Source organism: Rissa tridactyla, chromosome 4 (genome assembly GCF_028500815.1).
Source record: "Rissa tridactyla isolate bRisTri1 chromosome 4, bRisTri1.patW.cur.20221130, whole genome shotgun sequence".
NCBI classification, from domain to species: Eukaryota; Metazoa; Chordata; class Aves; order Charadriiformes; family Laridae; genus Rissa; species Rissa tridactyla.
The window spans coordinates 27,467,671-27,482,883 of record NC_071469.1 but is presented as its reverse complement, the minus strand read 5'-3'; the positions used below and the strand labels follow the sequence as shown (position 1 = coordinate 27,482,883).

Genomic DNA, 15,213 nt, shown 5'->3' with positions numbered 1-15,213 from the left:
TTTTATCTTGACTGCATTCCCGTAACCTTTCCTCAGAGATTTTATTTTCTAACCCTTTGATGGATTTTGCTGCCCTCCTGCTGATGTTTTTCATTTATTGGAGGAGAATAAAATAATAATTATAATAATAAAACCCGCTGTTTTGCTGGAGGCAATTCACTGGTTGAGGTTTTCATGTGAACCCAGCCCTCTTAATCCTAGCAAACAGGATTCTCCTCCTAATCTCTAATCCCTGAGTACTTTAGCTATTAATCTTGAGAAGCGTTCTCCCCTCCCCATCTGAGATTAACCTGAGAGTGGTTATCCGTGGTTACTGGCCCCCCCTTTTTTTTTTCTCCTCTGGCTTTCCCATGAGGTTTGGAGACTCGGGGAGTGAGTGTCAACTTTGGCCCTCTCATCTTGGTTCATTCAGTTTCTGGGCTTTTGGACACCTCCTTTCATCTGACTGGTTTGATGGATCCTTGTTCAGCAAGAAACATATAGACAACTCATCATTGCTTGGCAGCTTCTACCCAATCACAGACAAGAGCATCTGAATCTCTGTTTTTCTTTCAGTGGAATGGGGAGACAGACCTTATTTTGGCTTCACAAAAGAGAGATAAAAGAGTTGTGTGAAACGAAGGAACCCTTGAGGTGTTTGGCTCCCTTCAGTCCTCCTCCTTTAGACAACAATTTTCTTCCCTTATATTTGCTTTTCGGTAATTGTACTGTGAAATTATCTTTTCTGCAACAATTTTTTTTCCTTCTGAACATGTCAGATTTTTCATTTATTTTCTGCATGTTGTTATTTACAAGCTTTGAGCGCTTTTTGCTGGCTTGTTCTTGAGGCCCTGCTCATGGAGCTGGCCTGTCAGTTTGGGATTCCTATTGCAGCTTGGGACTCCTGTTTGTGATCTCCTGCATAGACCGGGTCGCACATACTACTCCCAGATTGGTATTTCTGGAGGTGCTGGATGCGCTGCCCACTGCTAACTAATCTACAGGTGTTTGTGTGCTGAGCTGCGTGCTATGGGTTCTTACTGTAAAGCTGTATTCCTGTTGTTATGGATCCAGGAGGATTTGGTCTAGTGGATCTTCTCCTTTATCAAATTCATACCCTCTGCCCATTCCTGGCTGTTCCTTACAGTGTATTTTGGGGGGAGCCATTTCTGAATATATTCTTACTTTCCTAAATGTGAGCTCAAAGCTGCTCTTGAGACCAAAGTTGCTCACTCTGCGAGAGAGCAGTTTTGTGAGCGAACCTCCAGTGTGTCTTCCTGAGGGCCTCTTAGGTGTCAGCACGGTTGCAGAGACAGCTTTTGTGAAGGCCATCGGCAGTTGTCAGGGCAGTAGTCTTGGGCTGGAGTGAGGGTGTGCTATGAGTGGGGCTGCTGAACAGCATGAAATGCCCAAAGTGAGGGGGATGCGAGCCATTAACTGAGGACGCTGTTCTGTAGCCCTCACCGTTGGTAACCATTGCCTGACTTTTTTCCAGCTCACGTTTTTTTTCTTTGCTGAGATTTATCCAATAATTTCTGGTTTTACTTTCTTTAATTCGCAATGTAACAAAAGTCCTTGGTTTCTGAGTCCTTAGTTTGCCCTTTTGATTAATATAGCTGCTCAACGTAGAAGTTAGTGCAACTGCTTCTGAAAGGTTTGTGGGGAATTTCTGTTGCCGTACGCTGCCAGAAGAGGAAAGGGAGGTCCCTGGTTTGTGTTAGCTGTACAGGAAAGGAAAGGGGAGTGTGAATGCAGGAGGGGCAACCAGGGAGGAGAAGCCCTAGCTTTGGCATCACTGGTATTGTGATGCTGTGGAGAAAATGCAAGAGATTAGAAAAGATAGAGGTATTTCTTCATTACAGGGACAGGGCAAGGTTTTAAACTCACTACTGTTCTGGTTTTGGTGGTTTGACTTAGAAACACTGGGTGAAGTAAGCATACGTTTTCCCCAAGTTCTTGTGCCCCTTCTTATCTCCTTGTCCTAGGCAAACATCTCAAATTCACTGCATATTTTAAAGCAAGAATTCAAGATTGTAATATTTTTTTTTCCTCTGTGGCACACATAGTTCCAAAGTGTTTTACAAGGCATTTATGCAGGAGTCATCTTTTCATACCTGAAAGACCATGTCACCACCAAGTGGAAAGAACACACTGTGCACTACAGCAGTACGGAGGGAGAAGAAGCTTTTGTTCATTGTAAATGCTTGAGGGCCTTTGTGTTTAAACAGAAATGCAGAATCCATCTCCTGTAACATCACGGTGCTCTCTAGCACTGTGTGGAGGTGATTTGTGGCACCTTCTCAGAAGGAGGAGTGCTCTCTTCTGAGTCACCTGAATCTTGTCCTGCTGATACATACACTATCTTTAGAGCTCTCCTGTTTGACTCACTGTTTTCTCCTCTGAAAATTTTTACTCTGGTAAAAAGTAATGACGAAATAGGGTCTTTGCTAATTTTAAGGATGCTTGTATTTTATTATTTTTTTTTTGTGAATGATGATTGGAAATGATGATGGAATTAATTTTAGTTTGAGCAGGCAGGTTTTGTCTCATGGTCATCTTCCTGAGGATGGATAGACTGTCACATTGTGTTTCCCCCAATTCTGTTGCTGCTTCTTTTCTCCTCTTTGGTGGTCTGGAACAGGAAACTTCTCCATTCAGCTTCTTGCTCACTGATAGAGTGTCTGCAGGTATTTCCTGCTAAGATAAGAATCCAGAACCATAGCAACCTTGTGCAACTGTCTGAAGGGTAGGTGAAGGTTGGAAAGGAATATGGGAAGCCCCCTATGAGCTGGTTTGTACTCTATGAGGGAAGTCAGGTGCCAACGAAAGGCCTAGAAGATGGTGTTTCTTTTACTGAAATTGAAAATTGATCTTGCTGTGGTGAGAAAGGTGGCATTTCTTTTACCTGCTCTCTGACAGAACCTGTGCAGCCCAGTGCCCTCCAGTACAGCAGGGCACTGGGACAGAGCACAGAGGCATCATCTGTGCTGGGGCAGGTGTGTGATGGTCAAGCTGTAGCTTGAGCTTGTTTGCAGGCAGAAGAGGAACAATGTATGCTGCCCAAAGATGTAAAACTGGTTTGAGTCAACACTGAGTAGTTTCCTATTCCCTTTGCTCTATGTTTAAATTGACTGTACTTTCTAGTTGTAAATGCTATTTCTGAAGAAAATACATTGCTGACTGTGGTGGGACTGTTTTCTGCTGTTTCATTCCACTGCCGTGCAGTGTCTCTGTCCAGCTGTGTCTCTTGAAAGATCCTTTGATCATGAAGAAGCATTAGCAATAACAGAACAGGGATATGACTTGACAAAAGTGCTCGTTCTTGTCATCAGTCTTGCATCGGACACACACAGATTACTTCGTCTGTCTCTCCTTGTCTTTTGCATTGGCTAACAGAATTTGTTTACCTTAAAAAAAAAAAAAGTAAAAATAAAATCATATTTATTCCGTTTTAACTTTGCAGTTTTACAAGGAGTCTGTGGCAAGATGAATAAGAAGAACAAAAAGAATTAAATCAGCCGTTTCATATGTCCATTCCCTTTAAGTCAGTGGCCTTCCTTGTGAAACAGGTGCAATTTGAGCTGCATCTTTTGAGGACTGCGGCTAAACTGAGGTCCAGGGGAAGTCAGAGAAAGGTTTTGTAATTTACTTCACTGAGTGTTAAGTAGTTGTAGCATTTGGGCCAGTGTATTTGGTGCTTGGCTATATTTAGGGGCATATAAAGTCAGGCTGGAAATCTCAAGGGAACTTGCTTTTCCTCCTTGTGCTGTTGTTCTAAATAATTTCAGGGTCTTGGGACCTGAAATGTGGGTGAGAATACATATGAAGATGTTAGGTATGGAATATCCCATCTATATCATTTTGGTAAGATGTTAGGTATGGAATATCCCATCTATATCATTTTGGGGTGTGTGTATATGTATAGCAGCACAGCTGAGCCCTCCCCACATCACGCGTGGATGTGCCAGGGAGAGAAGGGGTAGGCCTGGGAGGGGAGCAGGAGCACTTCCCTTGCAGAAAAGCTGTAAAGATGCTTGGCTGCCTCTACCTCCAGACAAGAACTGAGGTAGGTCTTGATGATGGGGACTCATGGGGCTTCCCCAGTGCCACCTTCACACAGAGGCCATGCATTACAAACCCTTGCTCTTCCAGACTGTGGTGTCCAGGTGACAACCATCCGTGAAGACCAGTTCTGAAAGCTTTATTTGTCTTTGTTTTCCCTCCTGCATTGGTTGTCCCTGGCGGGCAGGCTGAGGTAGCTTAACTTTATGACAGTGTGGGACCAAACAGAATGTAGCAGGAGCTGTGTGTGACACTCCAGTGAGCTGTTGGTGTTTAGCAGTGATTAGCTTTTTTAAAGATCCTTTTCTTTATCTGCTGGGGATTTTAATTTTTCCCTCTCATTGCTTTGCTTCTTATTGATTTAAAGAAAAAAAAAAAAAAGGAGCTAAAGCCCTGTTTGGTAATAGAATATTGATGAGAAGGCTGGGGAAAGAGAAGAGAGATGGTGGAAGTCTTTGTTCCTGTTTGACAAAAGATGGAGAATACGGGGGAAGAAATGTGAATGTGTATGTGTATGGGGAGGAGGGGGGGGGGGGGGGGGAGAAGAAAGGGTTATTTAAAATCACAGCTAGGAAATCACTCTTCCAGTCTACGTGGCCGCAACGAGATCAATTTTCAATTTCAGTTTCCCTGCCTTTTGTGTTTTGAGACACTTGCATGCCGCTGGAGATGGGGGATCTGCCAGCAACTGTTTGTTTAAAACAAATTGTCGGTAGATATTTTTTTTTTTTTTCAGATGAACTGCTTCCTGGATCAATTTAACATGCTGTAAGGAGAAAGAGGGGAGAACCACGAGGGCCTGCTCTCCTCAAGAGTTGCATTTACACCAGCGCAACTCTGGCCACGTCTGTGGTTTTACTTCTCGGCTCAGTGAGGTGTGAGGAGCGAATTGAGCAGGCCCTTGGTTCATAGATCCATTTAGTGTCACATGAGGTGTTGACTGTGAAAGAGTAAATGCGCCAGACACAGTTGAATGGCTTGATTTTAGGTAACCATGCAGTGTCTCTGCTTCATATCTCTGCAGGATCGTGGATTAACAATAGACCAGCTCTTTTATCTGTAGTGTAGCGTACGGCAATACAGGATCAACTGCTATTGATAATCAAACCAAAGACTCCACTGTGTAGATCAGTGTTGCTCATTTTGTTGAGCACATACAGATGAAGATTTGGCTTGGAAGATTTAAATCATTGCTTGATGCAAATGATATTATCTTCGTGGCTTCTTCAAACCAATGATGAATATAAAAAGCAAAAAAGGTCCCTTTCCCACCCCAATCAATTTCTACAGAAACTTTTCTATTAAAAAAAAAAATAGTTTGTGTTGAAATTTGGAGAATGAGGGATAACCATTTGCCCTCCAGACCAATGAAATCTGTTCAGTTTTTTTTTTTAACTGACACAAACCTGAAACCTCATGGAAAAAAATTGGAAAAATTGGAATTGTCTCAATGCAATATGGAGAGGTAGATTCAAAGGAGGCTGAGTTTACAACACAAAATTTTATATTCTAACATCGTATTCCTTTCAGCACCTTTTATGAAGGCTGTACTTGAAACTAAATAATTGGGTGGGGATGTTGTTTCGGAATAAAATGACTGAATGTTTTTAGGTCAATATTCAGATTTTCATGTATAGAGTGGGCAAGTAGTTCCCCCTAATCATCATGGCAATTGCCAGCACAAGTCACTTCTAAGGTATTCCAGTGTCTTCTGCATACAGAGCTGTAATAATTTTGCAGGGGCAATTCTGAAAACTTGGGTCTGTAATTTCATACATGAAAGTCAGAGTTGTACTCTGGAAAAAATATTGCTACTGGTATATGTAATCCCATTTTCAAGATAAATTTAAGCAAGAAGCAATAAAAACACCTCATGATTAATGTTTCTACAAATCAGTCCCTTCAGCCTGAATATTCATCCTTCATATCGCTCATCTCTGAACTCTCGCTTTTGACATCACATTATCTAATTGGCACATAATTAATGATTGTATTGTGCAAGTGTGAAATTCATGTATACATACAGAGGGCCGTCTGTGTCCTGCATGGCTCCTGTGTTTGTGGACGTAGAGTAGGGCCGAGTCTTTAGCCAGTGAGAGCAGCCCGGGGCTGGGGGTGGACACAGCGTGGCAGCTCTGTGTCCCCTGGCAGTGCCTGGGAAAGCCAGGCTGGCCGCTGCTGGGGCTGAAATGTGAGCTATTGCCACAACAGAGTGGCCCTTGCCAGCAGTCGTGTGCTCCTTAGCATCTGCTCCAGAGTGTCTGGCAGCCATGAGAGCAGCAGGCTGTCTTTGCAAGGCCTGTCCCTGTCTCTTCATCCTTTCCCTTCTGCCCTTGGGTAGGAAATGCTCAACTCCTTTGAATTTCCGTTTCTCTGTAGTGGTAAGATGAGTTAGGTTGGTTCCTGTTACCACTCTCCGTGGGTTGCAGGGAGATTGATCAGTCTTTTTGTGCCTATTATCAGAAACAGACCGGATGTCCCAAAAATGTTACTGAGCTGTCTGGAGAAAAGACCATCTTTTTGTTCCTCTGACTGGTGCCTCGCCTGACAGGGTACAGGCCAAAAAGTGTGATAAATGACATGTTTTCCCCCATCCTTTTGTTTTTAGTTTTCAGGAGATGCTGGTGAATTTTTGATGCAAATTTGTTTAGCATCTGCCATCGGCCAGGTACAAGTTCTGCAAATCCAATTATTTGCATCTCTGTCAACATATGTCACTCTTTATTTATACCTCCTCTTGATGTTTTGAGTTCAGTGGTAAGTGTGTTTCTGCCAGTGTGACGCTACCCTAAGCATTCCCTTTCTGTTCTAGCCTGAGGTACCCACAGAGCTCCGCTGCTGCTTGTCAGCGCTGTGCAAGAGTAAAAAGGAGAAGAAAATACAGTTTATGTCAGTAATAAATAAGAAAAGAAGGTGGTGTAACTTGCACGTAGTTTAAGGAGGCGATAATAGACAGGATAGTAAGAAACTTCTGAAGATTCCAGAAGTAAAATCTTAGCTCACCTGTCCCTCAATAATAAAAATTTCTCTGAGTTCACTTGTATTGGGATTTTACCCAACCAGTATGAAAAGACATAGGTGAAGTACTTGAGACTTGGGGTTTGGAGTTCATGTTTGACAAGTTTGTGGTAAGTGTGATGGGAATTCACTTTTTCAAAGTGGTGGGGAAAGGATCTGTAGTTCTGTGAAGGCCACCTTTCTTTCCATAATATGTGATGAACTTGGCCAAAGATGCCTAAATATCTGCAGCTGTTTTGACTGCTTTGGTGTCTTAACCTTCTGCTATCTCTGAGCTGCTTTTGGCTGTGTGCCTTCTCCCCAGCTGACGAGGGTGTTCTTGTCTGATTAGGAGAAAAGGTGTTCGACACGGTTGAATTACTCCTTGTTTGAGACCGTTCTTTGTCCATGATAATTTGCAAGCTCTGGCTGCCCCTGTTCATTAATTTCTCTCCCCTTTTCTTACATTCTCTTCTCTCTCTTGTGTTAATTTCCTTAGGATAAAGTGACTCCAGTACTGCATTTGAGGGCAAAGTTTTGCCAGGAGAGCCGCCCAACTAGTTAAAACTGGTGCTGGGTATGAGCTTTGCCAGCATATGGATTGCTGTTGGGATCTTCTCAAGTCTTTGTGCCGAAGAGCAATGCATTTTTGGTCGGCAGCTGGATAGGGAACCTCTAAGAAGGGATGGTGATTCAGGAGAATGGTTTGAGTTACTTCATGCTAGAAATCAGTGATAGTTTTGGGAGTTAATAATTCTGGACTGGCTCTGCTATGTGTGAGAAATCACCACAGTCTCAATTATAGAGGAGCTCAGAAGGTGTGAGTTCCAAAACATTCTTCTGAAGTTGACAAAGTGATGAGGTGTGAAAGTTTCACTGTGGCGTAGAGCCTGTTACGTTGTGTCAGAGACAGCACCCACGGTAAAGATGCAGCTGAGAGTGAGCTCGTGTATCTCAGCACTGGTTCTGCTATTGGTTTAGAGCTGTGGATGGGTCGCTTTGGGCACTGTTTCCAGTAGCAGGCCCTGATTGTATTTGGGCAGATTGTGCTTTTGGCCTTCAGCTTAAGACACATTTGATGCTGTTCCCTGCACATCCCCTCCCACCTCCCCGATATGTTGAGCACCATCGGTTGTCAGTGAAGTCAAGACAGAACACAACAAACTGGCAGCAGAAATCACTTGAGCGAGTAGGGATGTACCTGACAGCAGTAGGTACTGTACCCACATGGAAGAGCTGTGTAAACCGTTTGCAAGGACGGATTATTTTAAGACTAAATCTGTGAATAGAGGAGATAATCACATTGCCAGTGAGTTTTATTGTTATTCCAGTTGATTACTGTTCATAACGAGGATGAATTAATGAAAGGAAAACAGGCCACTGTACACAAAATGCATCATTCTGGTATGCACTGTCCTCTCTGTGTGTATTTCTGCAACGTCCTGCTTTCTATTTTGGTTACATGATCTTTGGAACAAAGACTGTCTTTATATGTTGTTTGTGCGATGCCTGACTTACAGCCGTGTGCCGTGGTAATGCCAAAAATAGGAAAGGTGGCTGAGTGCGGTGCCGCCATGGGCACGGCCAGGTATGTATCGGCTGTACGGTGAGAGCATCTCTCTAATCAGAGTGCTCAGTTTTTGTCTCCATGATGGGATAAAGGCTCTGGGAGGGGAAAGACCTGAGCTGACAGGGTCCTTTCTTTTACCACGTTATTTCTTTAGGGACGCGAGGCTCTTAAGTGAGAAATTTAGCAGGTAGTTGGTCTGCTGTTCCCAAGTCTCATTCTTGCTGTCAGCACGGTGCTGGCTGAGAGCCTGGCTCTTCCTCTCACCTTATTTTTTTTCTCCTTGCTGAGCTCGCTCATTCTCTTTGTCCTATTTTAAGGAAGGTAGTGGCTTTCAGGGAACATCGGTCCCTCACTCAGAGGCTTTCGCTTTGCGACACCAGTGACAGCTCCAAGTTGGCAGGCAGAGGGGAGGGCTTCTTGGCTGTGACCTTCAAAATGGCTGACGGCAGCGGGGATGACATATTTCTCCCCTTCCAGTGGCGGCTCGCCTCCCTCCTGTGCTCTCCCTTAACCTACTGAGGTTTGAGAGGCAAGAGCCGAGGCTGCTCCTTGCTGTGGGAGTCTCTGGAGAGCAGCGCTGAGGCAGAACCACCGAGCCTGAGCTGGGAGGAAAATGAAGTGAGGGAGCGGAATCACAGCCTGCAAAGCAGGCACCACTGCTGCCGTTCGCTTGCTGGAAAGTAAATAAAGGGGAAAAACAAGGCGGCAATGGCTTTGTGAGAGAGGATGGGATGGAGAGGGACAGATGGAGAAAATGAAGACTAGGCAGAGAAGGTGACAGTGAGATAGGGTGTGAGGGCAGAGAAAAGGGGAAGAAAATGGGAATGAAAGGGAGCATCGACTCCTTTCTGGGGGACAAGAAACAAGGAAATTTGCAAGAGCTCTTGTAATGGCTATCAGGGCAAATCTGTTGTTGTTCCATTTATCCAGTAGCCATTTTCCCCTCTCCCAGAGATGCCCTTTTGATCCTATGTACCTGGTGTAAAACCACACTAGCAGCTGCTTAGGGTCTCTTACCAGCACGGCCTGGTACTGTACTACAGTAGGTTCTGTAGAGAAGTTAATGATGATGAGAAGATCCAGTTAACGAGAGTCCATGACTGATGCTCTGATTTGACTAAGTGGGAAAAGTGTGGCAATTTTGTATCATCACAGTTCAGCCTTTTCTTAAAGGGTATTTCCTAGGAGAGGTCGGGAAGTTCCATCTTAAGTCAGCTCCTGCCTTTAGTCCTTGCATTATCACCATTTGCTCTGCAGACAAGAGGTACGTTTTCCTTAGAACTGGACTGTGGGGCTAAAAGACTGGTCAGCTAAAAGCATCTAGTGCATCTAGTAGCAGAAAAAGCGCAGATGAATGCACGTGGGTCAGCTATTCTCTGTGGTGGCCCCCAGAAAAAGGCCATAAATTTTCTCTTGGCTGTCATGTGCTACCCAGCTGGCTTTATATTTCTATGTGTGTTGCTCAGCTGGACATATTTCACCTTTATGCTTCGTTTTTGGATGAACAGCTACTTATGTTCTGATTCTCACTTCCCTGCTGCTGTGCTTGTGAGAAGATGGATTATCATATCTTAAAGTGTTGACTGATGAATTCTGTTTCTTCATAAAATAGTCAAAAACGAGGAATAAATTCATGCTTACAATGTTGTTTCTACAGGTTAAGTCCCATTGTGTTAATTCAAAATGTTGGGCAGAGTGCAGGAAATGGTAGGTGCCTCAAAAAAATGGATGATCTTTGTGGATAGGTCATCAATGAGGACTTCAGCACTCTTGGACTTTGTTCCTAGTTTCTCCACAGATTTGCTGACCTCAGACCTCAGACCAGAAGTAGTCAGTGACTTTGGTTATTTAGTTTGGGCTTGATCTTTCGTTTCTGCATGGCTTTAATTCTTTTTCATACATTGAGAGTGCTGTGAAAATTGAGTCCCAGCTGTCATATATTGGGCGACACTAAAACAAAGCATCTAAAGTAAGCATTACACAGGAAAATTTGGTTGAAGGTACTCTGTGCTTAGTTTCCTTATCTGTTCAGTGAAAGGAAGGACTCTTCAGCTGAATTAATTGTTTTTCAGATGTCTTAAGAAGACTAGTTAGATTGGGATAGACATAGCTGTTTACTACTACAGCTGGACGCATTGTTTAGTGTGAGAAGAGATCTGGATGTGGCTCATGGCGGGGACATAAGGCTTTAATCTTGCAAGATGGCAGTGAGACTGCAAAAGATCATCAGGCATAGATTTGATGGTATATAAAGGTCAAGCAAGTAGAAAAGAATGTATCTAAAAATGTGCCTAAAAGAAAATCCAAGCAGCACCACCAGTTCCCCCAACAGAAAGGGACCTGTGCAAACTAGTGCCTGATAGGAGGCAGAGAATGGATTTGGTTCCTGTTTTATCTGTCAATACAGTGTATTTTGGACTTGACGCACCTCTTCGTATGCTGTCTGTTTCCTCGCTTGTTGGGAATGTCAGCAGAAAGTACGTTTCAGCAAATCCATGTTTCTTTGCTCTCCATGAGAATTGCAAGTTAAAGTATTTATTATGTTTTAGTTAGGCATCTCATCTGCTCACAATCAAGGAACCATGGTGTTTTCTTGGGATTTTTCAGATCTGTATTTTGTACTTGTGGGATTTTACATGGAGCAGCAGTGCTTGATGGTATAGTGAAAGTTGGGTTAACAGTTTTTAAAATCTCACATTGTTTGTCTTTTGTTTCTTGTCAAATTTGTATGATATACAACTTCCACTTTGGCTTTTTTGTGAAGATGAGCTTTAATCAGGTAATGGTGACTTTAGCTCTGTAGTAGCATTGTCTGGATTTCAACTGCTGATGTGGTTGCCTGATCTTCTGTTGCCATCACTTGTGTTCTGAATTGTGGTTACTTTTGTCTTCCACCTTGATACTGAGGTGTGCTGGAGAATTAAAAATAGTTACCAAATTCCATAAAAGAATACTGACTTAGAAAACAGATTATAAACAATACAGACATAGAACGGATATAACAGAATGAATAACGGAACAGCAGCTGGCAGAAGGCATGACAGCAAGTGAGTAAAAAGTGGATTTCAGGGAAAAAAATATTTTTCTTTCTAATAAAAGGAAGTATTTTAAAGTGGGATCAATTACCTGGTATTTTCGCTTCCTTTTTTATTTCCTGGCACTGCTGCTGTGGGTTAAACTGTCAGTGAGCAAGGGGGGAGCAGGATGGTAGAGTCTGTGCTTCTGTGAGTGATTTGCTAAGCCTCTTAATGCATTTATTTCTTTCCTCATGGTCATTAATGGATTCATTATTTGGACAGGGAGATAGGTGCCCAGACGCTCCTCTAGTCAGTTATTCCTTTTTCGTCTGGAAGAAAGCATTTTATTAAAAACTGTTCTCTGGTGTAGGGGGAGGCCTGGGAGAAGCAAGAGACCTGAGCTGGGGCAGGGGGTGCAAGGTGACGAGCAGAGGATGAGAAAGGCGGCTCGGCAGATGCACCAATTAGATTTTCTTTGCTAAGAAGAAAGGCAACCTCTGATAGCTGCCGTGTATTCTTTTTGTGAGAATGGACTTTTTTTCATGACTCGCTTGTCAGATAAAATGAACGTGTATGTGTGGGGAGAGGCTGAAATTAATTACTGTCAGCAAATGAAGCATATGGAAGGTTGTCTTGATGTTACAGTAGTTGTGAATTAGTGCAGAAAAAACAGTGGAAAAGCAAACAGTGGAACACTGTATTCGGATCAGAGCTAGCTGTGTACTGGCTTGTTAATGTCCCCCCACACCCAAACGTATGTTCTCAGGTATATTGAGGGTCTCCTAATTACACTTGTATTTTCTTTTTGCTTCCCTTGGGATTCATAAGATAAGGATATAGGGTATCACAGTCCAGATCACTGTTGCTGTTTCCACTGGCAGCCTCCCAGTTGGGTGAGAGGTGCCCCAACATAAATGGCATGATAGAGAATTTGAGGTAAATGCTCAGCTTCTCAGCTGTGCGGAAAGAAAAGATTCTCAGCAATGCTGACGGCATTGTTATTGTGACATACACTTACTAAAACCATCTCAGCATCTCTTTTTGCCTTTAAAGGTAGCAGGAGTTAAATACAGGACCATAAAAGCTTTGCTTTCTTCTATTGGAGCAAATGTCTGAGCTGCCACTGATTTCAGGGAAGTAGAACGGGGGCTAATGGGATAAAGATTATTGGAGTTCATTTCTGAGAGCTGCTTGGCAGCTGTGGGCCACCTGAAATCCTTGTTGACTTTAATGCAAGTTGCATAGTCTTAGCACAACTGAGGGCTTGAACGTTGCACCTGGAGCAACTGTTTGTCCCAATTAGAAAGATACTTAACTAGTATAAGCTGCTGAGGTCTTGAGTTAACATTATGCATTGGCAGGTCTTAGCAAAATTTCCTTAACAGAAGCGTTTTGTCCTCATTGAGCAGAATTAATGTCTCTGTTAAACAGTAGTTATTGCCATTTAAGTATTACTGCCTTAAATCAGTTCCTTGTGGAATCCAGTAGGTAAACATGCTTCCTTGGGGAAGCATGTCCCAGTTAAGTGGATTACAGAGCAAATTATATCCAGTCTAATGCAGCAGTGAACCTGAAGCAGCTTCTGCTGATGCATTTACAGGGTTTCAGCCTCATATCTTCTGAACTAAAAAGCCATGAGCTACACTGGCACAGTGGAGATTGTTTTAGTCAAAGGTGTCAGCAGTTGTAAAACAGTCACACAAGTAAACTTTGGTACATGGATTGTTAAAACAAATACCGATGCACCTCTTGGATTTTGTGTAATCTAAGGTCAGACCCTGTTCTGATCATAAATTTTGACATTCCAGAATTGAGGGCTTCACTGTTACTGAGTCTTGAAAAATGCATCTGTCAAAAGCCAAGGCAAAACCAATTTCCACATACAACATCCAGTAAGGTACTGGAGGCAGGAAGGCTTCAGCAACTTGCTTTCAGCCTGGATGTAAAACTGAGCTCTCTGACTTAAACATCACCGCTTCTTTAATAGCAATTATTTGCTTTTCTGTCCTGGCCAGAACTGCACCTTTAGCACCTCCCTGTCTCAGTGCATCTCTGCCCTCCTCCTCCGCTCTATGCAGATGCCTTCTCTGCCATGCTCTGAACTCTTACGTACTGCAGCTGCGCAGCTACTGTGTTTCACAGCAGGCAGAAAAGGTTGTATTCAGTGATATTGAAGCTTTATATCAATTTCAAAACGCCTCAGAATCCACCAGAGTAGAAGAAGTTTCAAAAGTACAAATTATCCTTTTTTCCTCAGTGTCTGTGTTAGATTGAGCAGAACGTACTAGTCACAGCTTCCAGAGTTCAGTACTGCGTGCCCGGGTGCTAAGGCCTAAAGAGTCGGTGTCACCTCATTGCGTGCCCACAGGATGATCCTGCATTCAAACTTCATCACCTTCCTTCCTTTACTAAGATATTTCTGGGCAGAAGGGAGGGAATGGCAAGTTCCTCAAAACACTCACTGTCTCCATGGCTTTACTTTGACTTTGCCTCTGACTATGGGGTGAAATTATACTTGAACCGCTGAAACACCCAAGCTTCTGCTGTGGGAAAATGTAAGGGAGATAGATGTGGGTGTGTTGTGGGGGAAGAAGTGGAGAAGAGAAGCTGAGATTGCTCAAACTTCCAAACTGGCCAAATTTCTTGTCTTGGAATCCCAGGCGGTAGGAATGAAGTTGCAAAGGGTGAGAGGGGAGGAAGCTGGCTGTGCAGGTTTACAGCTCTTCTGTGGATAAGATGCCTCTCAGTAAGCCAGCACGAGGAACCAAAATATTAAATATATATTAGACTAAGAGCTGCTCCTTTTTAAAAAAAAAAAAAGCCACTCGCTCCCAGTCTCTTGCGGTATAATTTATGTGCCATCCAGTACAGGGAGCCCCGGCTTTAGCAAGTGGTTTTTCATGGTGTCACTGTCTCTGCACACCCGACTGTCTAGATGGGATGGCAAGGCTGTTCTGGCTGCATGGAGTGGTATCCTGCGGGCCATTGGTGATCTGTCTCCCAGGGTGCTATTTCTTGTCATTCAAGCACATTACCTTTGGGGGAAAAAGTTCCCTCTAAGTGACAGTGGTTTAAAATTGCAAGCTCCAAGTGTGTATAGAGGGAGTCTCATAGGCAGCAATAAAACCACTAATCAGGATTGTCTAGTTCTTATCACCTGGTTACCAGCTCTGCCACAGCTAGAGGAAGAGATGCTTCCTCGCTCTGACTAAGGTTCCTCATCTCTGCAATGGGCATAATCATTACTGGCTGACCTGCCACAGGAGGTGGGAGAGTCTATACCAGATTTTGAAGCAAGTAAGCGCAAAATATTGCGACTTGTCTGGAAATACTCCATTTGATTCAAGACATACAACATCGAGCTGCATATCTTTAGATGATGACTGCTTCGAAATTAAATGGAGTGTGATACACTGCTGTGAGATGATAAATGCCAGGAATTCAGCCCTGGGTAGGTGAGGACAGGTGGATGAAGGTGGGATAAAGTTGCTGATAAAAGCTGTGTTTTCTCTGGAAGCCTTGGTGGGCAAGGTTATCAGAGGAATATGAGGGAATATATTAATCTGTGACTGGAGAGCAACAACAAGG

General features: G+C 43.4%; 1 protein-coding gene across 1 annotated transcript in view; it reads left to right on the top strand.

The window, feature by feature from the left end:
- The window catches only part of LOC128908215 (neurexin-3), a 431,350-nt gene that overhangs the window by 109,889 nt on the left and 306,248 nt on the right, over nucleotides 1-15,213 (top strand). The gene's annotated exons all lie outside the window — the stretch shown is intronic.